Below are 27,487 nucleotides of genomic sequence, written 5' to 3' on the forward strand. Positions count from 1 at the left end.
TCAAGTCAAATCAAGTTTATTTTCATCTGATTGTGCAAGTATAACCTGACTAAACAGCATTCTCTGGTCCTCAGTGCAAAACATGCAGACACACCACCACCTATACAAACAAATAAATATTGTTTTGTATAAATGAGAGTCTTGGGTGGTTAGTGTGAGCAGTTTCTTTGGTCATTCAGCATTCTCTGCCTTTGGGAAGAAGCTGTTCCTTAACTTGGTGATGATGGTTCTGATGCTCCTTCCCCGATGGGAGCGGCTGAAAGATGCTGTGCAGGGTGGAAGGGTTCCTTGATGATTTTGCATGTCCTCTTCAGACAACGATTCCTGTAGATCACATGGTGGGGGGGGGGGGGGGGTGGGATGGAAAAGAGTGAGTTCACCTTTTTTTAAAAATATTTTAGTTTTGGCTTTCAAACATATCAAATATACATCTTTTACATAAATTAAATAAAATAGTCTGTTTACAGTTTAATGTAAAATACAAGTTTTCTTAAAACATACAATTTTTTCATAAATTTCTGTTAATTGAATATATTAACTTAACGAAACATAAATTGAATAAAACAAAATTTACAGACAATAAACAATATAGCCTCCCCTACTACCCACTTCCCTTTAACACAAAAAAAGATGAATATTCTGTCTTTCCATCCAGGGTTGGAGCTAACAGTCCACATTCTATTAAAAGAAGTTACAAAATAGAGGGAAGACCATGAATTTACAGCAGCATTATTGTACTTATGCACCAACATATTTCAAGTGTGTTGCCAGATCTTGAGGAATGTATCATGTTTGTTTCTTATATGTGAACTTCTCCATTGGTATACAGCTGTCCATTTCTGAGACCCATCGTGTCAGAGCAATTAGTGTATCTGACTTCATGTAACTGCTACACATTTCTTGACTACCGCCAATACAATCTTAATAAAAGATGTTTGAAACTCTGAGTTTATTACTAATATCTATAAAATTTCCCAGTAAATATTGTTCCAGTTTATCTGGAAAGTTAACTCTGGTAATCCTTGTTAAGACTTCTGATATTTCTTGCCAGAAAGGATTAACTTTCGTGTATGACCATACAGAATGGAGAAATGTTACTTAGGAACATAGGAACATAGGAAGTAGGAACAGGAGTAGGCCAAAAATGGCCCATCGAGGCTGCTCCGCCATTCAATAAGATCATGGCTGATCTAATTTATGACCTAACTCCACCTACCTGCCTTCTCCCCATATCCCCTAATTCCTCTATCATGTAAAAATTTATCTAACCAAATTTTAAATATGTTTAATGAAGCAGCCTCAACCACTTCCCTGGTCAGAGAATTCCAAACATTCACTACTCTCTGGGAAAAAACTATTTTTTCTCATCTCTGTCCTAAATCTACTCCCCCGAATCTTGAGACTGTGTCCTCTCATTTTAGTTTCCCTGGCCAGCTCAAAAAACCTTCCTACATCTATCCTATCCATACCCTTTATAATCCTTTATGTTTCTATAAGATCTCCTCTCATTCTTCCTCTATTTCACATCGAAAGCATCTATCTGATATTTCTGCTTTTGATTTATGTAGTCTTTGTGGGGTCAAATATAGTTGATGCAAAAAGTTAGATGCCACTCGCCATTACCACGCATTAATACATGATGTTACCCCATCTTTGCACTATTCAGATCAAGATTGTTCTGTTATATTTACTGTCAGAACTGCTTCATATCTTTTTCTTCCTCTATGCAATCCAGGATTTATCTCTTCCATTTGTAGGGCATAATATATTCAGGTAATAAATTTGGGTATATTACCTATCGATAATGTGTGTTCCAATGCACTTACTCCCAGAGGAGTCATGTCATTTCCCCAAATTTCTCCTAGAAAAGCCCCTAATTGCAGATAGCAAAGGCAAGTACCATTTGGAATTTCATGGGTTTGCTTCATTTGTTCAAATGACATTAAGATACCGTTTTTGTAGCAGTCCGCAATATGGCTACTTGATTGGCTTAACGGGAACATTCCTGATATTGGGCTGTTAGTTATTATTTTTGCTTGTTGTTTTTGATATAATGCCCTAATCCAGTTAATAAATCCTTGTCATATACTCAACATTTCCAATGTTTTAAACAAAAACAGCCATTCAACTCTATCAAATGCTTTTTCTGTGGCTAATGATACTACTATGTTAGGATTCTGTCTTGATTGGGTTAAACAATCTTGCCAGATTATTTGATGCTTGTCTGGCTTTAACAAATCCCACTTGATCTGTATGCATTAACTTAGGTAAATACTGTCCTAACCTGTTCACCAGTGGTTTTGCTATTATTTTATAATCTGTATTTAATAGAGATATTGATCGATAAGAAGAGATTTAAGTGGATTTCTGTTCTTTTTAGGTAACACAATAATTATTGCTATTGAGAAAGAGTCTGGTAATGTCTGTATTTCTACTACTCACTCTTTTCTTTGGCTTGGCTTCGCGGACGAAGATTTATGGAGGGGTAAATGTCCACGTCAGCTGCAGGCTCGTTTGTGGCTGACAAGTCCGATGCGAGACAGGCAGACACGGTTACAGTGGTTGCAGGGGAAAATTGGTTGGTTGGGGTTGGGTGTTGGGTTTTTCCTCCTTTGTCTTTTGTCAGTTAGGTGGGCTCTGCGGTTTTCTTCAAAGGAGGTTGCTGCCCACCGAACTGTGAAGCGCCAAGATGCACGGTTTGAGGCGAGATCAGCCCACTAACAGTGGTCAATGTGGCAGGCACCAAGAGATTTCTTTAGGCAGTCCTTGTACCTCTTTTTGGTGCACCTCTGTCACGGTGGCCAGTGGAGAGCTCGCCATATAACACGATCTTGGGAAGGCGATGGTCCTCCATTCTGGAGATGTGACCTACCCAGCGCAGTTGGATCTTCAGCAGCGTGGATTTGATGCTGTCGGCCTCTGCCATCTCGAGTACTTCGATGTTAGGGATGAAGTCGCTCCAATGAATGTTGAGGATGGAGCGGAGACAACGCTGGTGGAAGTGTTCTAGGAGCTGTAGGTGATGCCGGTAGAGGACCCATGATTCGGAGCCGAACAGGAGTCTATTACATCCATAAATAACAACATTAATAGATTCTTAAATTCTTTGTAAACCTCGAGTGGAAATCTGTCTTTGCCTGGGGCTTTATTAGCTTAAAGAGGTCCTAATGTTTTCTCAATTTCCTTCCTAATGAAATGTAAATCCATTTCTTATCTATCTTTATCATTCAATTTCGGGAGTTCCACATGATCCATAAATTCCTCTATTTCAATCTCATCTCCTGGTGAATCAGATTGTCTGAATGTTTCATTTATTTCTTTCCGTTATATGAGATTGTACTGTTTTCCTTCTGTATACCATTTATAGTTCTTGCAGTCTTGCAGACTCTTCAGCCTTCAATTGCCATGCTAATATTTTATGTCCCCTTTTTCCTAATTCGTAATATTTCTGTTTTGTGTTTAATATTGCCTTTTCTGTTCTGTATGTTTGTAAAGTGTTATAATGAATTTTCTTATTTTCCACTGTTCTATATTTGTGTTGTTCCCCTGTTCTTTGATATTCTTTTTCTAATTCTCCTTTTTCTTTCTCCAATTTATTCACTTTGGCATTAAACTCTCTTAATTTTTTTTGTGAATGAAATGATTTGTCCTTGTAGGTATTCCTTTAAAGTATCCCATATCAAAAAGCTATTGACAGTTGACCCTCAATTTATTTCACAGAAAATTTCAATCTGTTATCTTATAAATTGTTTAAAATCCTCTTTTTTAACAACAGTGTATTCAATCACCATCTATACATACTTTTTTGTTGCTCTGGTATTTTTATTTCTAAGGTCTGTGGTGAATGATCCGAGTGTAATCTGGGTAGGTAATCTGTTTTTTCTACTCTATTGTTTAGACTTGGCAATAGCAAAAACAAGTCTATTCTTGTATGTGAATCATGCATTTTAGAATAAAATGAGTAGTCTCTTTCCTTGAGTTTGAATTGCCACCATACATCCATCAAATTTAAACCTTTGATAAATGAAAGGTTTATCTTAGCCACCTTAGCTCTTGTTACTATTCTTGCTAACTTATCAAGTATTTGGTCTAGACAAAAATTAAAGTCCCCTCTGATCAGTATATTTTGCCTTCCCTCTGCTGCTTTTAAAAACACATCCTTCATAAAGGTCATATTGTCGTAATTTGGAGCATGAATATTCATCAACATCCGTGGTTTATCATTACATATCTGCCCGCTTGATCTTTTGAAATATTCTCTATAACTATCAGAACAGTTTTATTGATTAAAATTGCCACTCCCCCAGCTTTTGAATTAAATGATGAAGAATAGACTTGTCCCACCCATAATTGTTTTAATTTATCATGTTCTACTTTCATGAGATGTGTTTCTTGGAGAAATATCACATCATCTTTCAACTTTTAAAAATATGTAAGTATTCTTTTCCTCTTGACCACTCGTTCAAATCGTTAACATTAAAACTTATAAATTTCAATGCCTTATCCATAGCAGTGTTTTGTAAATTCTGCACATATAAATAAATATGTAAACAGTTTCATGATCTGTGCCCTCTCATTAAAAATTGTACAAGCTGCACCCCAACAGTGAAGTAGACAGTGAGTCCCTGAGGCCCACGAATAAAAGCCGCTGAAACCTTCAGGGATGAAAAAGAAGAATCCCATCCTAAAGCGCCATCTTTCAAACTAAACTCCCCTGCTGGCACCATTACCCCCTTAAGCCAGAGTTTGAACCGTGCTGTTATCTTCGATACCTTCTTTCAAATTTCTGAGTTCCCAAGAGCCATAGATAGGATGAAATTTTGACATTTCTTAATATAATTAAGACAACCTTCACAAAAAATAAAACTTTACTATGTCCATAAAATATCTTATTTACATTAGTTTTTTCACAGTCAACTTTTCTTCTGTCTGCTTTCCTTTCTCTTCATCTTCTTCATAATTGTTGAATGAAGTTCTTCCACCTCTTCCTTCATTTTAAAGAATCTTCTATTACCTTCTGAGATTTCCACTCTCAAATTTGCTAGGTACAACATTGCATATTGGAGAGCGGGTATTTGTGAATGTTCAAATGCAATTCTCAAGATTGTCTCTCTGTCTTTGAAGCTTAGTAGTCTGACTAGAATGGGTTGAGGGCGGGAGCGTATGGTGACCATGCTCATCAAGTTCGTCAGTGTGAAGGACTTGAGGAATCCAAGTCTCGAAAAATTTCACAGCATTTCTGCCTTCTACACCTTCTCTCAGGCCAACTATTCTCACACTATTTCTCCAACTGAAGTTTTCCATGTGATCGATAATACACAGGGTCAGCGCCAAGGGGAAGGGCATTCGCGGACATGGACCCATCCTAATGCTGTGGCTCCCCTGCAATGATAGTGATCATGGTTGCAATGTAACTAGCAATGCCTTAAGGATTATAGCTCTTGATTGATTATACTTGGCTGTCAGCAAGGGGCTGACACAAAACAGGAGGTAGAGCATACAAGATCTGTAATGGTGGCTTTGCAGCCCCACAGCATGCCTCATGTGCTGTTTATATCAACTTTAAAGTAAAGAACATTTTCCTTCATCCATTTGCTGACTAAGAACTTATACATATGAATACAAGATGAAACAGCCCCCACTCGCAGTCATTGCAAGCTGTCAGCCCCACCCGGCCGCGTCATTAGCATGCATTAAGCGTCACCATTGACGCATACTAGCAACTCTCCACCTCCACCCAGCCATGTCTGTTGGAACAGATATGTCCTACGCATCCGACAGCACCCACCCCATGCCCCCAAGTGGGCACATTTTTAGTCGACAGCACCCCCTGCACCTGGTGAGCGAATTCTCAACAACTGGAATGTGCCTACCTCTAACATTCCAATGACCCCACTCCTCCCCCCCACCTTTAACATTTGTTCTGGCACCAACCCTGATAATACATTTTTACCTCCTACAGACACTCCAGTATTGTGACCTTACAACTCAATTTACAACTGTGAGTTCAGCTTCTCCTCTGGCATGTTTCTGTATTTCACTCGACCCTAACTCTGCAGGCTTTCTGTTTAACAAATCTAACATTCGAAATGTTGCACTATTTATACTTCATGGTGTTAGAACAGACTGGCCCGGGCAGAGTGGAGAGATAATATGGGATTACAATCTGTGATTAACTAGCAGTCATTTCACTGGCAATAGGAATTTACTATAAAGAATGTAGTAAATAGCTATCTCAGTTCATTGTTATTTCCCAGGTCTTGGTCTACAACTACATAAAGTTCACGGTTTATTTCAGTCCCATCACAGAGTCCTTGAAGAATGGAAACATAATCTCTGTTTCCTCCGTGACTCCAAGATTGTGCCCCAGAGTTGTAATCTACTCTGTCCCTCCCGCCCTGCCTGGGCCCCTCAACATTCTGCAAAAATGTTGAATTAAACAGAAAGTGCTGGAAACACCCAACACACATGAAAGCACCTGTAAAGAGAGGGGTGAAGAGGATTGGTGGGGGGAAAAAGAGGGAGAGAATGTTGACATTCGCTCAGAACTCACTGTCTGCACCTCAATCACACTCCTGCTTTGATTCTTCCCTTTACCGGCGGACACCACAATACCACAAATTCCAAGGTTCAGTCATTTTCCTGGCAAAGAATGCCTCTTCAACTTCCCAATAAAGATTGGCTCTCCTCCTCTTGCCCTTGTCCCTGTCCCGCTGAACAGAGAGAGGTCACATTCCTGGTTCCCGTCCCACTGGGCAGGGAGAGGTCCCCATCCCCACCACCATTCATCCTCCAACTTCCCACCAAACTATTAGATTTCTAATATCTCTACCCGAATTAGACATTAAGAATCTAATAGTTTGATGGGAAAGTGGAGGATTGCACACACTGCTGTCACCGCAAAATCTTCATGCTGCCAGCCCACAGCTGCCATCTCTCAGAAACAGCCACATGCATCAGCGTGACGCCAACTCTGGACCGCAGTCAACGCCAGCTTCAATCACGCAGGTGCAGTAAGAAGAGACATTTACTGAGTAGGTGCTGAAGCCTAGGGGCTCAGGCCCCTTACCCTCCGGGCCCCTAGGCTTCAGCCTGCTCAGCCTATTAGTCAATCCTCCAATGTTTGGGGGACAGTGACCACCATTCCCTGGCACTTAACATTGTCATGCACAAGGATAGAGTCAGAGAGGACAGGAAAATATTTAATTGGGAAGAGCAAATTATGAATCTATAAGGCTAGAACTTGCAGATGTGAATTGGTATGATATTTTTGCAGGGAAAAGTACTATGAAGATGTGATGGATGTTTATGGATCTCTTGCTGATTGTTAGGGATAAATATGTCCTGGTGAGGAAGAGAAAGAATAGTAGGGTTAAGGAACCATGATTGACAAAAAAGGTGGAAAATCTAGTCAGGTGGAAGAAGGCAGCGTACAGGTGGAAGAAGGCAGCAAGGATCAGATAGGTCTCTTGAAGAATATCGGGTAGCAAGGAAGGAGCTTAAGAGGGGACTGAGGAGGCCAAGATGGGGAGATGAGATGGCCTTGGCGAGTAGGGTTAGGGAAAACACCAAGGCAATCTTCACTTATGTAAAGAACAGAAGGATGACAAGAGTGAACGTAGGACTGATTAGAATGTGGGAAGATGTACCTGGAGGCTGTGGAAGTGCATGAATACTTCTCTTCAGTATTCACCAAGCAGAGGGACCTTGATAATGGTGAGAACAATATGGGCGGTGTTAATGCTCCAGAGTATGTTGATATTAAGAGAGAGTATGTGTTGGAGCAGCTAAAATGCATTAGTAGAGATAAGTCTCCGGGTCCTGATAGAATATTCCCCAGGCCGCTCCACGAAGTGAGGGAAGAGATTGCTGAGCCCCTGGAAAGGATATTTGTGTCCTTGTTATCCACAGGAATGATACTGGAAGGTTGGAGGGTGGCAAATGTTGTCCCCTTGTTCAAAAAAGGTAGTAGGGAAAGTCTGGTAATTATAGACCAGTGAGCCTACTGTTGGGAAGGATTGTTAGAAATAGGATCTACGGGCATTTAGAGAATCATGGACTGATCAGGGACAGTCAACAAGCCAGATAGAGTTCTTTGAGGAGGTGACTAGATATATTGATGAGGGTAGTTCAGTGGATGTGGTCTACAAGGATTTTAGTAAGGCATTTGACAATGTTCTGCATGGTAGGCTATCTTCTTTGGCTTGGCTTCACGGTCGAAGATTTATGGAGGGGTAATGTCCACGTCAGCTGCAGGCTCGTTCGTGGCTGACAAGTCTGATGCGGGATAGGCAGACACGGTTGCAGCGGTTGCAAGGGAAAATTGGTTTGTTGGGGTTGGGTGTTGGGCTTTTCCTCCTTTGCCTTTTGACAGTGAGGTGGGCTCTGCGGTCTTCTTCAAAGGTGGTTGCTGCCCGCCGAACTGTGAGGCACCAAGATGCACGGTTTGAGGCGATATCAGCCACTGGCGATGGTCAATGTGGTAGGCACCAAGAGCTTTCTTTAGGCAGATCTTGTACCTCTTCTTTGGTGCACTTCTGTCTCGGTAGCCAGTGGAGAGCTTGCCATATAGCACAATCTTGGGAAGGCAATGGTCCTCCATTCTGGAGATGTGACCTACCAAGCGCAGTTTGATCTTCAGCAGGGTGGATTCGATGCTGTCGGCCTCTGCCATCTTGAGTACTTCAATGTTGGAGATGAAGTCGCTCCAATGAATGTTGAGGATGGAGCGGAGACAACGCTGGTGGAAGCGTTCTAGGAGCCGTAGGTGATGCCGGTAAAGGACCCATGATTCGGAGCCGAACAGAAGTGTGGGTATGACAATGGCTCTGTATACGCTAATCTTTGTGAGGTTTTTCAGTTGGTTGTTTTTCCAGACTCTTTTGTGTAGTCTTGCAAAGGCGCTATTTGCCTTGGTGAGTCTGTTGTCTATCTCGTCGTCGATCCTTGCATCCGATGAAATGGTGCAGCCGAGATAGGAAAACTGGTTGACTGTTTTGAGTTTTGTGTGCCCGATGGAGATGTGGGGGGACTGGTAGTCATGGTGGGGAGCTGGCTGATGGAGGACCTCAGTTTTCTTCAGGCTGACTTCCAGGCCAAACATTTTGGCAGTTTCCGCAAAACAGGACGTCAAGCGCTGAAGAGCTGGCTCTGAATGGGCAACTAAAGCGGCATCATCTGCAAAGAGTAGTTCACGGACAAGTTACTCTTGTGTCTTGGTGTGTGCTTGCAGGCGCCTCAGATTGAAGAGACTGCCATCCGTGCGGTACCGGATGTAAACAGCGTCTTCATTGTTGAGGTCTTTCATGGCTTGTTTCAGCATCATACAGAAAGTCAAAAGGTATGGGATCCAGGCAAGCTTGGCCTGTAGAAAGCTGAGAGTTGTGGTGGAGGGAGTACATTCAGATTGGAGGGCTATGACTAGTGGTTTCCCACAAAGATCAGTTCTGTGAACTCTGGTTTTCATGATTTTTATTAACAACTTGGATGAGGGGGTAGAGGGGTGGGTTAATACATTTGCAGATGACACAAAGGTTGATGGATAGCTTAGAGGATTGTAGAAGATTGCAGAGGGACATTGAACTCCATCTACCACTTTTCACCCCAGCTCTGTATCCTGAGTTCAATCAGGAGAAGTGTGAGGTGATACACTTTGGATGGACAAACTTCAAGGCAGAGTATGAGGTTAATGGCAGGATTCTTGGTAGTGTGGAAGAGCAGAGGGATTTGGGGGTCCATGACAACAGATGCCTCACAGGTAGACAGGGTGGTTAAGAAAGCTTATGGGGTGATCATAAGTCAAGGGATTGAGTTTAAGAGCATTGAGGTAATGATGCAGTTCTACAAAACTCTGGTTAGACCTCATTTGGAGTACTGTGGCCAGTTCTGGTCACCTCATTTTAGGACAGACGTGGAAGCATTGGAAAAGGAGCAGAGGAGATTTACCAGGATGATACCTGGTTTAGAGAGGATGCATTATGAGTAGAAATTATGGGAGCTAGTGCTTTCCTCTTTGGAGAGAAGATGAGAGGAGACATGATAGAGGTATAGAAGTGCCTCTTTCCTCAGGCACCTAAGAGGGCATGGCTTTAAGATAATGGGTGGGAAGTTCAGGGGAGATATCAGAGGAAGGCTTTTTACCCAGAGAGTGGTTGATGCATGGAATGCATGACCTGGGTCAGTGGTGGAGGCAGGTTCGTTGGTGAAATGCAAGAGACTACTGGACAAGCATGTGGATGAATTTAAAGTGGAAGGTTATGTGGAAGCCCAGATCTAAAGATTGGCACAACATTGTGGGCGAAGGGCCTGTACTGTGCTGAACTGTTCTATGTTAATGAAGGTCTTGGTTCTTAATCCTCCAAAATATTCCATATGGAAATTTAACTGGAGGTGGGGAAGGTTGTGCTTAAGGAGGAGATGTTTGAAGAAGAGTGGTCTTCAATTTCATTGGGTCTGGTTGTGTGAGTATAGTAGGGTGAAGATTATTCCATGCTTTAATTGCCAACACACCATATGACTTCTCAACAACACTATCACCCTGTGCAGTAGTTTTGAAAGTTCTATGAACACAGACCCCAAGATCTCTCAGTTTGTAGAGAGAACAAACGCTGAGAAGCAATGGAGGGGGAGGTAAGAGGGTAGCTCTCTGATAGAAGATGGGGAGTGAAGGAGAGGAGACAGAGGTGTCGGGAAAGAGAGAGGCTTGGGGGAAAGGTTTAACAGAAATTTGAATTTTTAATCAGGCGCCTGCCTGTTTTTTGCTCATTATTTGATGAAGGGCTCGGCCCAAAACACTGGTTACCCTTTATTTTCCATGGATGCTGTGTCACCTGCTGCTAGCTTATTTATGTTTGCACTCAGCCCTAATGCCTGCACACATACTTCCTTGTTTCACCACCATTCCTTTGGTGCTCACTTTCCACCATCCAAGCCTTTGCATCAACATACCTTTATTCAATATGTCTGCCAGCTTCAATGCAATCCCACTATTACCAGTTATATATTCCTTTCCACTTTCACAGGGATTATTCCCTCCATGACTTCCTGATCAGCTCTTCCCTCTCCATTCATCTTTCCATCCCATCATGCACAAGGTGTAAACACCCTGACATCTCCTCCCTCAGCTCTGTCCAGGGCTACAAACAATGAGACAGAGCTTCATATGTACTCATCCAACCTAATGTACTACATTCAGCGCCCTTGGCATGAACTCTGCTGCACAAGTGAGACCAAAAGCAGATTGGCCAATTGCATTTGATGGAGTCACAAATCTCCAGCATGAAAGCACCGATGCTGACCAAACAAGTCCTATTTGTCTGTGTCCAGCCCATATCTCCATCTTGCCCATTGAGTCTGCTCTAGCATTTAATAAGATAATTGCTGATCTGACCATGGGCCTTAATTTCTACTCATAATGCATCCTCTCTAAACCAGGTATCATCCTGGTAAATCTCCTCTGCTCCTTTTCCAATGCTTCCACGTCTGTCCTATAATGAGGTGACCAGAACTGGCCACAGTACTCCAAGTGTGGTCTAACCACGGGCCTTACATTCCACATGTACAGTCACCCTAGGCCTTAATTCCCCTAATGTGCAATATCTAAGTGTGTCTTAAATAAAATGAATGAGATAGCCTCTACTACTTCCTTGGGCAGAGAATTCCACAGATTCACTGCTTTCTGGGAAAAGCAATTCCTTCCCATCTACATCATAAATCTATTTCTTGATCTTGAGGCAATATTCCCTAGTTATGGTCTTGCCTAAAGGTTGAAACAACTTTCCTGTCCTCTATCTTATCTATCCCTTTCGTAACATTCTATTTTCAATAAAATTGCCTCTCCTGGTGCCCCAATCTCTCCTCATAAGCTATCCCTCTCATCTCCATAATCAACCTATTGAACCAACTCTACATCACCTCCAAAACCAGTATATAATTTCTCATATGAGACTAGAACTGCACACTCTCCAATACCCTGTACAATTGCAACAGAACCTTCCATTTCTTTAATTCAATCCCTCCAGCAAAACCCCAACATTCCTTCTTAATTACCTGTTGTTCCTGCAAAATAACTTTCTGATTCCTGCACTAGCACTCCCAAGTCACCTCTGACCCTTAGAAGGGAAGGGTGAAGTCAGGAATAGGGGACTCGATAAACAGGTAGGAGATTCTCTGGCCACATAAGAGACTCCAGGATAGTGTGTTGCCTCCCAGGTGCTCAAGTCCAGGATGTTTTTGAGTGGGTGCAGAATATTCTTAAAGTGAAGAGTGAGCAGCCATGTTACATATCGGTATCAATGACATCAGCAGGATTGGGGTAGAGGTCCTGCAAAGTGAGTTTAGGGAGATAGGAAGGAGGCAGAAGAGCAGGACTCCCAAGGTGGTAATTTCTGGATCACTCCTGGTGCCATGAACTTGGGAAGATCAGAATAAGAAGATAGTGTACACAAATGAGTGGCTGAAGGGATGTTGCAGGGGGCAGTGTTACAAGTTTTTGGATTATTGGAAGTGGTGACTGTCCAAGTGGAATGGGTTGCACCTGAACTCAAGGAGAACCAATCTGGCAGGGAGGTTTGCTATTATGGGGGAGAGGCAGGTTAAACTCTATTTATAGGGGGTGGGAACCAAAGTGAAAGCAGAGGAAGAAGGGATTGGCAGACAAGTAGGGACAACTGGCAAGGAGTTTTTGTGAAAGGACAGGCAGATAGGGGAAAATTGCAGCCACTGGGATGAGATACAGTGCAGCAGGTACACAAGTAACAAATATAGTGCCAAAGGTTTTGTATTTAATTGCACACAGCATAAGAAATAAAGTGATGATCTTGTAGTACAGCTGCATATTGGCAGGTATGATGCTGTGGACATCACAAAGTCATGGCTAAAGGATCAATGTCATTGGGAGCTGAATGTCCGATACACAGTGATTGAAAGCATAGGTAGGTAACCAGTGGGTATGGCATTGCTCTATTGGTAAGGAATAACATTAAATCATTAGAAGAGGTGAAATACAGTCAGAAGATATAGAATAATTTTTGATTGAGTTCAGAAATGGAAAGGGTAAAAAGACATTGTTGGCAGTTAGTACAGACCTCCAAAACAGTAGCTGGGATATAATAGTATGAATAAACCAAATTTAAATAAATCTAGAAATAAATGGGAAGAAGATTTATCTTATGATAGACCTCAGGATGATTGGGAGGTTATGTGTCAAGATGGAGTGACTAAATAACTTAATGTAAGATATGGTTTAGTTAATTATAATTTCTTACATCAATTGTATTTGACTCCTGAGAAATTGAAAAGATATGGATTTAGTAATTCGGATTTATGTTTTAGATGTCGATTATATACTGGAATATTTTTACATGTAGTTTGGCTTTGTGATAAAGTTCAACCTTTTTGGGAAAAAAATTAGAGTATTTTTTGAAAATTACTTAGGATTAAACTGCCATTAGAATTTTTTTTTGTTGGGTTATACTGTATCTTTGACTGGTTTGGGGTTGGACAAGTTTCAGATGGCTTTTGTTCGTCTAGCACTGGCAGTAGCTTGGAAATGTATTGCAATTACTTTGAAAGATAATGTAGAAGTGAAAATAGTTACAGCGGTGCCTAGGAAGGATAGATTAGAGGGCACATCCACGGAGGCTATTTGGGTGGAACTGAGGAGTAGGAAAGGAGAGGTTACACTTGTAGGGGTGTATTATAGACCACCCGGAGGGGACCGAGACCTAGAGGAGCAAATCTGTAGGGAGATAGTAGATATTTGTGATAAGCACAGGGTTGTAATTATGGGAGATTTTAATTTTCCACATATAGATTGGGAAACACATTCTGTGAAAGGAATGGATGGGTTAGAGTTTGTGAAATGTGTGCAAGATAGTTTTTTACAACAATATGTAGAGGTGCCGACCAGAGAAGGAGCAGTGTTAGATCTACTGTTGGCAAATGGGATGGGTCAAGTGACGGAGGTAAGTGTTGGCGAGCACTTCGGGTCCAGTGATCATAATGCCATCAGCTTCAATGTCATTATGGAAAGAGAGAAATCAGGGCCAAGGATTGAGGTTTTTGATTGGGGAAAAGCTAGATTTGAGGAGATGAGAAAGGACTTGCAGGGTGTGCATTGGGACAATTTGTTTTATGGGCAGGATGTAGTAGAGAGATGGAAGTCTTTTAAAGATCAGATTTTGAGAGTGCAAAAGCTTTATGTTCCTGTTAGGTTAAAAGGAGGGGCAAAAGGTTTGAGAGAGCCGTGGTTTTCAAGGAATATTGGAAACTTGGTTCGAAGAAAAAGGGAGGCGTACATTAGATATAAGAAGCATGGAGTTAAGGAGATGTTTGAAAGATACATTGAATGTAAGAGGAATCTTAAGAGAGGAATTAGGAAAGCTAAAAGAAGGTACGAGAAAACTATGGCAAGCAGGGTGAAAACTAATCCAAAAGAGTTCTACAAATATGTTAATGGTAAGAGGAAAGCTAGAGACAAAATTGGTCCCTTAGAAAATCAGAGTGGAAAACTGTGTGTGGAACCTGGAGAAATGGGGGAGATATTGAACAGTTTTTTTTCTTCGGTATTCACTAAGGAGAAGGATATTGGGAGATGTGGGATAAAAAAAGCAAATTGGGTAAATATGGGGAATATAGAGATTACAAAAGGTGTCGTTTTAAGGCTTTTGAAGAATATAAAGGTGGATAAGTCTCCGGGACCAGACGGGATCTTCCCCAGGACATTGAGAGAAGTGAAGGAGGAAATAGCAGAGGCTCTGGCGGTAATTTTTCAAATGTCATTAGATATGGGGATAGTGCCGGAGGATTGGCGCATTGCGCATGTGGTTCCGTTATTTAAAAAGGGTTCAAGGAGGAAGCCTGGCAACTATCGGCCTGTAAGTTTGACGTCTGTGGTAGGTAAATTAATGGAGAAAATTCTTAGAGATAGTACTTATAAACATCTGGATAGACAGGGTCTGATCAGGAGCACTCAACATGGATTTGTGGGAGGAAGGTCATGTTTGACCAATCTGATTGAATTTTTTGAAGAGGTGACTAGGAATGTGGATGAGGGTAGCGCAGTGGATGTTGTCTATATGGACTTCAGTAAGGCCTTCGATAAGGTACCACATGGAAGGTTAGTTAGGAAGGTGCAGTCTTTAGGTATAAATTTTAAGATAGTCAAATGGATTGAACATTGGCTGAAAGGGAGAGGCCAGAGAGTGGTAGTGGATAATTGTCTGTCAGGTTGGAGGCCGGTGACCAGTGGTGTGCCTCAAGGATCTGTATTGGGCCCATTGTTGTTCGTTATATACATTAATGATCTAGATGATGGGGTGGTGAATTGGATTAGTAAATATGCAGACGATACTAAGATAGGTGGAATAGTGGATAATGAAGAAGGTTTTCAAGGATTGCAGAGGGATTTGGGCTGCTTAGAAAAGTGGGCTGAAAAATGGCAGATGGAATTTAATGCTGATAAGTGTGAGGTGCTTCATTTTGGTAAGAAGAATCAGAATAGGACATATGTGGTAAATGGGAGAGCATTGAGGAATACAGAAGAGCAGAAAGATTTAGGAGTAACGGTACATCGTTCCCTGAAGGTAGAAACTCACGTGAATAGGGTGGTGAAGAAGGCTTTTAGTATGCTGGCCTTTATCAATCATTGCATGGAATATAGGAGTTGGGAGGTGATGTTGAGATTGTATAAGACGTTGGTGCGGCCTAATTTGGAGTTCTGTGTGCAGTTCTGGTCGCCTAATTATAGGAAGGATATAAACAGAGTGGAGAGAGTGCAGAGAAGGTTTACCAGAATGTTGCCTGGGTTTAAGCATCTGGAGTATGGGGAGAGATTGACAGATTGGGTCTTTATTCTTTGGAGCGTAGAAGGTTGAGAGGGGATTTGATAGAAGTATTTAAGATTATGAAAGGGATAGACAGAATGGATGTGGATAGACTATTTCCGTTAAGAGGAGGAAAGTTTAAAACAAGAGGACATGAGTTAAGAATTAAGGGGCAGAGGTTTAGAGGTAACATGAGGGGGAACTTCTTTACTCAGAGAGTGGTAGCTGTGTGGAATGATCTTCCGGGAGAAATAGTGGCGGCGGAGACAATTGTATTATTTAAGAAAAGGTTGGACAGGTATATGGATGAGAAGAAGATGGAGGGTTATGGGCATTGTGCAGGGAGGTGGGACTAGAAAGGGGTGTTTGGTTCGGTGCGGACTAGAAGGGCCTAATGGCCTGTTTCCCTGCTGTAATTGTTATGTTATATGTTATGTTACATAATAAATTGAGATCTTGTATTTATATGGAAAAAATAACGTGTAATTTGCATGATAATTATTTCTTGGTGTAGATATGGTCTCCTTATTTGGGAAGTATGGGTTTAGAAATATCTTAATTTTTTTATTATAAGTTTGAGATATTATGTAATATTATGTATGTAATTAATTGATATATGTTTATTTTGCTCCCCTTGCAGGGTTTGCTGAGGGTGGGAGGGAGGGGGGTGGGTTTACATTGTTTCAGTTTATTTTGTTATTATCTTTATGTTATTATCATTTTTATGTAATCTGAAAATCTTAAAGTTTTTTAAAAAGCTACCTAGGGATGCATGTCAGGGGACTTATCTGCATTTTGACCCACTATTTTGCTTGGCACTGCCTCTTTAGTGATACCAATTGTACTGAGGTCCTCACCTCCTATGTCACCCTTAACATTGCTCTTTGGTATTTTAGAGATATCCTCCAGCATGAAGAATGACACAAAATCGTTTTTTAAGGCTTCGCCCCTTTCAGCAGTACCTAATATTATTACTCCTTCACGCTTTCCAGGGAGTCTATATTCACTTTGGCCATCTTTTTTCCATTTGATATGATTATTAATACTTTTGCAATCTATATTTTGTGCTAGTTTACCTTTCACTATCAGCCATTTTCCCCAGGATGAGCTCTGCTAGATCAGAGCATTGTCAGGAAAAAAAATGGATTTGTTATTCCAAAGACATATTATTGGGCACTACCTAATCAACCAGTTTAATAGTTCAACTGACTTTGCAGCTGTACAATCTAAAGGAATTCTGAGCACATTGCTGGAAGTTTAATTCAGCTAGGTTCCTTTTGGTTTACTTGTTGGAAATTTTTTGTCAATTCAAAAGCAGAAATGCCACTGAGTAATGGCACCTCTGCAAGGACTGATAAATGTCTCACCTTTAGGGTTTGTGTTTTGGTATTGCTTTATTGTAAATTCTCCAAAACTATGAGAATAGCAGCATGAACATACCTTATCAGCTTCAACTGAAACAACAATCTAAAATCAATAATAAGGAGGAGCATTTGCTGATTTATACTAAATTTGCCACAGGGATGCAGAAAGTCTAATTCAGGGGTTCTCAACCTTTTTCTTCCCGCTCACATACCACTTTAAGTAATCCCTATGCCATTAGTGCTCTGTGATTAGTAAGAGATTGCTAAAGCAGTATGTGAGTGGGAAGGAAAAGTTGAGAATCACTGCTCGAGACCCTATTGTTACTGAAATATTTTGCTTGAGAAAAATTGTCATTGGCCCATTTCCTTTGGAGTTATGAAACGGTGCACATAATGAGCCAATTAGGTACAATTAAAATAGTGGTTTTCAAACTTTTTCATTCCATCCACCTACCACCTTAAGCAATCCCTTACTAATCACAGAGCACTTATGGCATAGGGAATACTTACAATGGTATGTGAGTGGAAATAAAAATGTTGAGAACCACTGGTCTCATTCTTTGAATAAACCTGTTATTTAACTTTAATTTTAATTGTAATGCCATGGTATGCCTGCAGGTCGTAGTGCTCCATGTATGTTCCTTATTAGTCAATATTATAAATGATGTTTGGCAAGATATTGTGCACATCAATTAAAATATAAATTTTACCTTTTATATTTCAAATTGTGTTGATGAATTTTTATAAAATTTAAATATAGACATAGAGCACAGTAACAGGCCCTTCCAGCCCATGAGCCCATGCCACCCAAATATCCCAACTAACTTGTAACCCCCATATGTTTTGAAATTTTTAAATGAGAAATTTGCATGTCTAAGTAAAGGTGCTTCCCCAATATTTAATCCAAATTAAAATGCACCCACCGAGGCAGAGGTGCACCAAAGAAGAGGTACAAGGACTGCTTAAAGAAATCTCTTGGTGCCTGCCACATTGACCACCGCCAATGGGCTGATCTCGCCTCCAACCGTGCATCTTGGCGCCTCACAGTTCGGCGGGCAGCAACCTCCTTGGAAGAAGACTGCAGAGCCCACCTCACTGACAAAAGACAAAGGAGGAAAAACCCAACACCCAACCCCAACCAACCAATTTTCCATTGCAACCGCTGCAACCGTGCCTGCCTGTCCCGTATCGGACTTGTCAGTCACCAACGAACCTGCAGCAGACGTGGACATACCCCTCCATAAATCTTCATCCGCGAAGCCAAGCCAAAGAAAGAAGAAGAAGAAGAAGAAAGAAGAAATGCAGAACTATTAGAGTGCCAGTGACCGGGATAAAATCCGGTGCTGTCTGTAAGGAGTTTGTACATTCTCCTTATAACCTATGTGGGATTCCTCTGAGTGTCCTGTTTTCTTCCCACACTCCAAAAATGTATGGGATTTGTAGGTTAATTGGTGTCTTTAGGCAGCCCAAGCTTGTGCACTGGAAGGCCTTGTTACCATGCTGTATCTCTAAATTAAATGTAAAAATAATTACATTTAAAAGTTAAATTAAAATGCTGGTATATTAATGTATAATGATATGATTTCAACCCTCAGATATTCTCAATCTGCTTTCATTCATTTTTGGAAGTATTGCTCATTGCTTTTACCCACCATTATTTTGAAGGTTTACTTAAAATAGTTTTCAATGTGGCATCAGTACGAGAACATTACTTGGAATTCTTTCATCAAGACTGAGACCCCCAAAGAGGAGAGAGTCAGTAAAATGTGGACAGGGTGGGAGCAGTTGGACAGGGTCAGCAGGAAATTGGTGCACTAGTCAGTGGTGAGTGATGATAGACACAGATAGTTGATTGACAGGTCAGACAAATGGAGAAAGAGGAAAGAGGAAGAAAAGATGAGTCGCACAGGGTGGAGTGGAGACAAAGGCTACCAGTGCTGGAATCTGTGAGGAAGAGAGGGTGACAGTCGTGGTGCAATGAGAGCTGTTGGGGAAGAGAAGTTAGGGAAGGACAGATTGGACCAGATGGGTGGAGGAAGGAGGTAGAAGCCACGAGAAATGTAAGTGGATGGAACCAGGGAAGGAGGGAGTGAGAATGTGTGGGGAGGGCGAATAGGCAGGAGAGGGTGGATAAGGGGACAGCATGGTATTATCACAGCACTAGCAACCTAAGTTTGAATCCAGAATTGTCTGTAAGGAGTTTGTACGTACATTCTCCATGTGACCTCCGTGGGGTTCCTCCAGTTACTCTAGTTTCCTCCCAGCCTCTAAAACCTACGGGGTAGTAAAGGTGAAAGGTTCCATTATTGTCACTTAACACTAAATTTAAAATGTAACATACATGAAATTCTTTAACTTTGTCTACCATGAGGAAAGCAGAGAATCGCCACTTTGTCCAGCACCCCTCAGGTTAATTGTAAGTTAATTGGGTGTAATTGAGTGGCAGGGGTTTCACTGGCTGGAATTATCTTCTGCCTTGAAAAAAAATGAAACATTTTTTAAAAATGGGGTGAGGAAATGGGGAAGATCAGAAGTAACTTGGAAGAGAGAGGGGGCTATTTACCTAAAATTAGAAAATTCCATGTCCATACCATTGGGCTGTTGGCTGCCCAGGGGGAAGCTGTTCCTCCTCAGTTATACAGTGGGCTTCATTCTGATCGTGGAAAAGGTACAAGACACATGTTGGTATGGAGATGGGAAGGGAATCAAAATGGCCTGCAACCTGGTTATCTCCAGGTAATACTGGCTATCCCCCCTCTCCACTCTCATTCTTAATGAAGAGTCTAGCCCAAACTGTTGACATTTCTTTTTCTCTCACTGATTCTGCTTGACCCATTGAGTTTCTCCTGCAGATAGATTTTTGCTCCAAATTCCACATCTGCACACTCCATGCAGCCACCTTGAGGGATGTTGCTTATTGACAATTTATTCTTTGTTAAATTTTTAAGGTTTTATTTTTCAAAAATGCTTTGCAATATTGTAAAGATCTAGATTGCCATCTAAGCTTCAGTTATAAAAACGATAACCTTGTGTGTCTACACTATAATAATAAACCCTTTTGCGGATAGCCTCGTGCTAAAGAACCTACCCATCCTGTCATTGACAGGACCTACCCATCCTGCTAAGATTGATTCACCTTTTGTGCCTTGTCCACAGAAATACATCTGGGAATGTTTATAACAACACCAATCACTTCTGAGATGTCAACCTTCTTTGGAAGCCTCACTTTGGTGGTAACAAGAATGATGACCAAGAACACCACCTTATAATCCAACTGGCCATTCCCCAATCTGATGGCATTAATATCGACTTCTCCAGTTTCTGCTAAACCCCTCGCCAATTTCCTCCCCCATCACTTCTCAGCTTTTTTCTCTTCTTCCCTTCCATTAATTTCCACCTATAGCCTGGACTCCTCCCCCCTGCCCCTTCCACTCTCTTCTCATCTCCTCTCCCCACCTTTTTATTCAGACACCTGCCTGCGTTTTGCTCATACCTTGATGTAGGCCTCAAGCCCGAAACATTGGTTACTCTTTACTTCCTGTACATGCTGCATGACCAGCTAAGTTTCACCAGCACTTTTGTTTAATGCACTACAGTCAGAACATCTGCAGATGTTCCTGTTTAACAATATGATGCTCTGCTTGCTTATTTTCATACTTGGTTCTTGTTGTTCACACCTTCGTTAACTCCTTCATTTTGAACACATTATCTAATACAAGCATTCCTGAACAAAATAAATTAGCCTGACCTTTTAACATGGTGTGGTGCACTATTAGACAGAATCAGACACACACAAGGTAAAGACTATACAACAGGCTTTAATCCACAAAGACTTCCACAGAGCCAGGCTGGCTGTGGCTGCAGCAACTCTGAGTGAGGCCTCAGGAGGCCGGTGCAGACTTGAACCCCGGAGGGTGATTGACACCAGACTGGGTGGGGCTTGATCCATTCAGGCCAACTGATTGACAACCGGCCAGGTGTTGTCCTGTCCCCTTACACTCCTGCAGGTACAGAGGTTTCCCCCTGCAGTAGGCTGGTGGTGTACCACCACATTCACCCCCTTCTTTAAAATTGTCCCGGGGGGGGGTGCAGTAACAAGGAATCGCACCCACTATGTACATACCATATTTACAGGTTGAGATGATTCGGCGGCCGCTGGGGTCTCTGTAACCGTCGTAGGACTGGCTCCTGGTCAGAGGGGAAGTGGGGGGGCTGGCGGCAGGAGTGTGTGTGACTGGTGTGGTGCCGCGTGGAGGGGTGGCCAGGGGGGCCGGGGTCGACGTATGCTGGTTGTATTGGATGGGTGGGGGGGGCAGGTTCATCTCCTAAGGCTGATGCGGGCCCCTGGTGGTCAAGGAGGCCCTGCATGCTGCATAGCTGCCTGGGGACGGGGATGTATGCCCGGTCAGTGTAGTCCTGGGTTGGAGGGTGGTGTGGTGTGGTGGGTGCTCCTGCTGGTGCCAGGTCCCTGGTTGAGATGGTGTCCTCCCTGCCACTGCTGAACCTAACGTAAGCATAGTTATCGTTTGCATGAAGGAGGAAAACCTGCTCTACCAGGGCTTTGGCCTTGTGTGTCCATACATGCTCACGCAGAAGCACTGGTCCCGGGAACGTGAGCCATGCTGGGAGTGACATTCCAGTCGCCGACCTCCTGGGGAATGAGAACAGGCGTTCGTGAGGAGTCTTGTTGGTAACCGTGCACAACAGTGACCGAATGCCATGGAGCACCTTGGGCAGGGTGTCCTGCCAGTACTCAACGGCCCACCCTTTTGACCTGAGAGCCAGGAGGACTGCCTTCCAGACCACCCCATTCTCACATTCTACTTGCCTATTGCCTCTTGGGTTATAGCTTGTCATGCGACTGGTCACGATGCCCCTCGCCATCAGGTACTGGCACAGCTCGTCGCTCTTGAAACTAGACCCCCGGTCGCTGTGGATGAATGCAGGGTAGCCAAACATGGTGAAAATCTGCCCCAAGGACCTGATGATGGTGGCTATGGAGGTGTCCGGATAAGGATGGCAAAAAGGGAAGCGTGAGTACTCGTCCACTACCATGAGGAAGTAGACGTTTCGGTTCGTGGAAGGCAGGGGCCCTTTGAAGTCCATGCCGAGAGGCTCGAAAGGCAGAGTGGCCTTTACAACGTGGGCCTGGGGGGGTGAAAGAGGCAGGGATTTCACTCCGCACAGACCCGACAGCCCTCGGTCATGTCCCTGACATCCCTGATGGTGTACGGCAGATTTCGGGATTTAACGAAATGGTACAACTGGGTGATACCCGGATGGCAGAGGGACTCGTGCAATGCCTGTAACCTGTCGTCATGCATAGACGCACATGTGCGAGAGAGGGCATCGGGGGAGTTGTAAAAATTCCCGGGGCGGTACTGGATGTCGTAGCTGTAGGTTGCCAGCTCGACTCTCCAGTGCAGGATCTTGTTCTTGATCTTGCTCTTGTGGGTAGTGTTAAACATGAAGGTCACAGCCCGCTGGTCTGTGAGGAGAGTGAATCTCCTGCCAGCCAGATAGTGGCGCCAGTGGTGGACTGCTTCCACAATCGCCTGGACCTCCTTTTCAATGGTGAGTGGCCTAGCTCGGAGCCGTGGACAGTCCTGGAGAAGAAGACGACGGGGCACCCCCCTTGGTTGAGTGTAGCAGCGAGGGCCACCTCAGAGGCATTGCTCTCCACCTGGAAGGGGGAGTCCTCATCCACAGCCTGCATCGTGATGTCTACGATGTCTTGCCTGATGCGGGTGAAGGCTGCCTGTGCCTCAGGTGGGAGGGCAAAAGTTGTGGCTTGGGCCAGAAGGTGGACCTTGTCTGAGACGCGAGGGACCCACTACAAGTAATAAGTGAACAGGCCCAGGCACCTGCAGAGGGCCTTTAGCATGGGGGGGAGGGGTAACTCCATTAATGGGTACATCCTTTCCAGATCTGGGCCGACAACTCCATGGGCCACGATGTACCCCAGGATGGTGAGGCAGGTGGTGCTGAACACACACTTCTTGTTGTAAGTGAGGCTCAGCTCCACAGCCGTCTGGAGGAATCTTTCCAGGTTAGCATCGTGGTCCTGCTGGTCATGGCCGCAGATAGTGACGTTATCTAGATATGGGAACGCCGTCTTCAGCTTGTGCCAGTCTACCATGTGATCCATCTCCCACTGGAAGACAGAAACCCCATTCATGACCCCAAAAGGAACCCGGTGGAACTTGTACAGGCATCCGTCCGCACAAAGGCGGTGCAGGGTTTGTCCTTCGGATGGATAGGGATTTGGTGATACACCGACTTCAGATCAATCGTGGAGAAAACCTGGTAGCGGGCTATCTCATTGACCATGTCGGCGATCCTCGTCAGGGGGTAGGCATCTACCATTAATTGGGTGTACCAATTAATGGTCTGGCTGTAATCCACGACCATCCTCAGCTTACTTTCCCCTCTGACCACCACGACTTGGGCTCTCCAAGGGCTGTTACTGGACTCTATAACGCCTTCCACCAGGAGTCGCCGCACCTCTGCCTTGATGAAGTCCCTGTCTGCAGCGCAATAGCACCTACTTCTGGCGGCGATTGGCTTGCAGCCTAGCGCAAGATGTGGAAAGAGCGCCAGTGGGGTGATGCGCAGTGCAAGGAGGCCGCAGGTTAGCCGGGGCTGGTACGTTGTCATGTTGTGCAATGTGAGTGGAGGTTGGGATCCCCCCGAAGACAAGGGTGACACTCTGCAGGTGGCACTGGAAATCCAGGCCCAGGAGGAGTGGTGCGTAGAGTTTGGGCATGACCAGGAGCCTGAATCCTGTGTAAGTCTCTCTTCCCACCGATATATCGACCGAGCAGCGCCCGAGGGTACCAACAGTTTTATCCTTGGTGGCGAGGGCGATCAAGTAGGTGGTGGGGTGGACCTTTAACCTTAGGGAGTGAATGAAGCTCTTGGTGTTGCCACTGTCCAACAGGCACTTTGTTAACTGCCGTTGACTTGTACATCCATTATTGAGCCCCCGAGATTGTGGGGGATGTCCCTGGTCAACTTAGTAGCAGCCAGGACCATCTCAGGGTTAGAGTTGTCGCTATCCAGAGGGATGGGGAGCGTCAATAGGGTGGCCTGGTCATTGCCTGTGTTGACCATGTCGACATCGGTCATGAGGTGCAGCATGTGGTAGCCGATGGCCTCCGGAGGCGTGGGGAGTGTTGGTAGGGTGGCCTGGTCATCGCCCATGTTGAAAACGTTGCCATCAGTTGCTGGGTGCGGCGTGCAGCAGCTGATGGCACCCGGAGGCGTGGGGAGCGTTGGTACAGCAGCCCGGTCATTGGCCATGTTAACCATGTTGTTCCCAACGTCGCCAGGGGCCGCTGTGTGGCTGGCTTCCTTCCCCTGCGTCAGAGGAAGTGACATCATCATGGCCGGCAGCAGTGGCGTTGTTACGTTAGCCGGAAGTGACGTCACACCATGAGCCGGAAGTGGCATCACTGTAGTTCTCAGTGAGTGGCGCCGGCGAGGGTGGGGGCTGGTGCAGATGCTCAGGGCATATGCTGTGACAGTCGCTGGTGGGGCCAGATGTTGCGCAGTCAAAGTCGGGGAAGGGGTAAGTTGTCGCGGGGACAATGGCGCCACCCAGCACGCGCATGTGGGGGGTCCGCAGGGGAGGTGGGGAGGTCATAGAGGGCCACTGAGCTGCCGGCATGTTTAGAGAGGCACACTTTTGTAAAGTGGCCTTTCATGCCACAATGGGAATAATACTGGTTCCTAGCTGGGCAGTTTTGGCGCTATAGTCGATCTGACCCACACCAGGACCCACAGTAATTACAGGGGCGCCGGGTGCCTGCTGCAGCGACATTCTCCTCCCCCGCTGCAGTGTGAGAGGGCCATGAGGGAGCTTGGGGGAACCTGGAATCAAAGGCTTCGACGTGCTGGGCTTTTGCTTCCAGGGTTTGGATCTCTTCCACAGTCCTGGTTAGGGCATAGATGTTGTCTTCCAGCAGCTTCTGCTGGATGGCCCTCGAGCATAGCCCTCGGACGAAGGCATCCCGGATCAGCCTCTTGACCTCCTCTACACCTACCCCAGGTTCAGCCAGACACAGTCAAGTGACCCAGGTAAGATTCAGCCATCTCCCCGGGATGCTGGGCTCGAGTATTGAGGAGGTACCTTGCACAGACCACATTCATGGGGGGCTTGTACATGTTCTCGAGAGTGTCCATTGCGCTCTTGTACGTGGAGCAGTCTTTGGTTAACTGGAAGGCACGGGGACCCAGTTTTGACCGGAGTAGGGCCAACCTCTTCTGATCGGAGTCCAGGATGTCACCCTCGTGTGCCTCAATGATTGCCTCGACCGCATGCTGTCAGATCTCGAAGCATGTCTGGGCTTCCGGGTGTTGTGGGTTGACCTCGAAACTCCCTGCGCACAGGAGTTTTTTCCATAGCCACTGTGGGAAAATTTTGTGGATTAAATTGTGGTGTGCTGTTACACAGAATCAGACACACACAAGGTAAAGACTGAACAAAAGGCTTTAATCCACAAAGCCTTCCACAGAGCCAGGCTGGCTGCGGCTGCAGCAACTCTGAGTGAGGCCTCGGGAGGCCGATGCGGGCTTATATCCCAGAGGGTGATTGACACCCGACCGGGTGGGGCTTGATCCATTCAGGCCGACTGATTGACAGCCGGCCAGGTGTTGTCCTGTCCCCTTATACTCCTGCAGGTACAGAGGTTGCCCCCTGCAGTAGGCCGGTGGTGTACCACCACACATGGACTGGAGCATTATAGCAGATCCTTGTGTGTCAGGTGTGACAAAGAGAGATAGAGCACAACAGTTTTTCAACCAGCTGAGCAAACACTGAACATCAAGCACCCATTGTTGCACTATTCCTATCCTAAACGGTTTTATTTTCCACACATTTTCATCAACTCCCCTAGTTTATTCCACAGTGGAGACAAGTTACAGTGGTCAAAGAGCCTACCGACCCCAGAGGCTCTCCATCCACACACACACACACACACACACACACACACACACACACACACACACACACACACACACACACACACACACACACACACACACACACACACACACACACACACACTAGATCTGAATTTGGGATTGAGCCCAGGACTCAAGTACTGTAAGGCAGCAGTTTTACTAACTGCCACTGTGCAGTCAACTGCATACTTTCTGCATAATCCTCCAACAAACCATTTCCACTTAAAGAAACAGAAACCAATGCACCTAGTACCTTGCTTTGTTATCTGTTGTGCTCCTCAGCAGCTTCAGAACTAAAAGCAAGTCAGTAATTGTATTGACAATAACCACAACAGCAGTGCGAGTATAAGACAGCTTTAATAAACTATTATGTACACTAAGAGGTCTTGTCTCTCTGGAAGACGAACCTGGAAGGTTAGCTTGTAGCTCTGGACTGCTTTATATACAAGATCACCGGGATGACCCCTGGTGACCTAGTGGTGTAATTACAGTAATAAATGAACAATCACTAAGTTAGCATCCATTTTGTGTGGTGCTCAGCAAAATGAAGAGCTTTCAGCAGGGAGCACAGCAGAATGGTGAAAAACAGATAGCTGGTGGTGTTCTTCCAGTGATTCCCCTAAATATAGGCCAAGATATGTCTGGCACGCTAGAATATGTGGTCAGGAGATAAGGATCTCTCACAACTCCCCAGAGATTGTATTTTGAAGGAGAAACACAAAAACTACAGGTGCAGATCTTTTTTACCTCCCACATTCCTTCCTAATAGTTTCTCCCTCTCCTGTCTCTTCATCTCTCACACCTTCTGTCCTATCATCATCATGAGTGTGCTTCCACCTTTATATATATATTATTTTAGCATTTTATCTTCATCCTAATAATGGATTAAGACTCAAAATGTTGACTAACCTTTTCTGCTCCTGGATGTTATCTGACCTGCTGTGTTCTGTTATGGGCAGAACCTTTTGGACTGTGGATTGTCATTATAAAGGATGGATTTCTGCTAAGAGCTCTGTACTGACTTGCCAATTGCTTGGACCTTCTGAGAACAAAGGGAGAATCCAGCTGTGAAGCAGTGAGCGGCAGTTGGAGCAACAGAACAGCATTTGGAGAGGCAGTTGAAGCTGGACAGGCAGTTGAAGCTGGACAGGCAGTTGAAGCTGGACAGGCAGTTGAAGCTGGACAGGCAGTTGAAGCTGGAGAGGCAGTTGAAGCTGGAGAGGCAGTTGAAGCTGGAGAGGCAGTTGAAGCTGGAGAGGCAGTTGAAGCTGGAGAGGCAGTTGAAGCTGGAGAGGCAGTTGAAGCTGGACAGGCAGTTGAAGCTGGACAGGCAGT

At 44.3% G+C, this 27,487-nt stretch overlaps 1 long non-coding RNA gene across 2 annotated transcripts; it reads right to left on the minus strand.

The window, feature by feature from the left end:
- Positions 1–27,487, minus strand: LOC138757291 (uncharacterized). Of its 2 annotated transcripts, XR_011353488.1 has the most exons (5): positions 27,062–27,487; positions 19,752–19,841; positions 19,554–19,663; positions 19,400–19,462; positions 1–324 (listed from the first exon to the last, which is right to left on the minus strand). It is a non-coding gene; the product is annotated as an uncharacterized lncRNA (long non-coding RNA). The 2 variants fall into 2 exon arrangements; XR_011353487.1 differs by lacking the exons at positions 19,554–19,663; positions 19,752–19,841.

This window comes from Narcine bancroftii, chromosome 3 (assembly GCF_036971445.1).
Source record: "Narcine bancroftii isolate sNarBan1 chromosome 3, sNarBan1.hap1, whole genome shotgun sequence".
NCBI lineage: Eukaryota > Metazoa > Chordata > Chondrichthyes > Torpediniformes > Narcinidae > Narcine > Narcine bancroftii.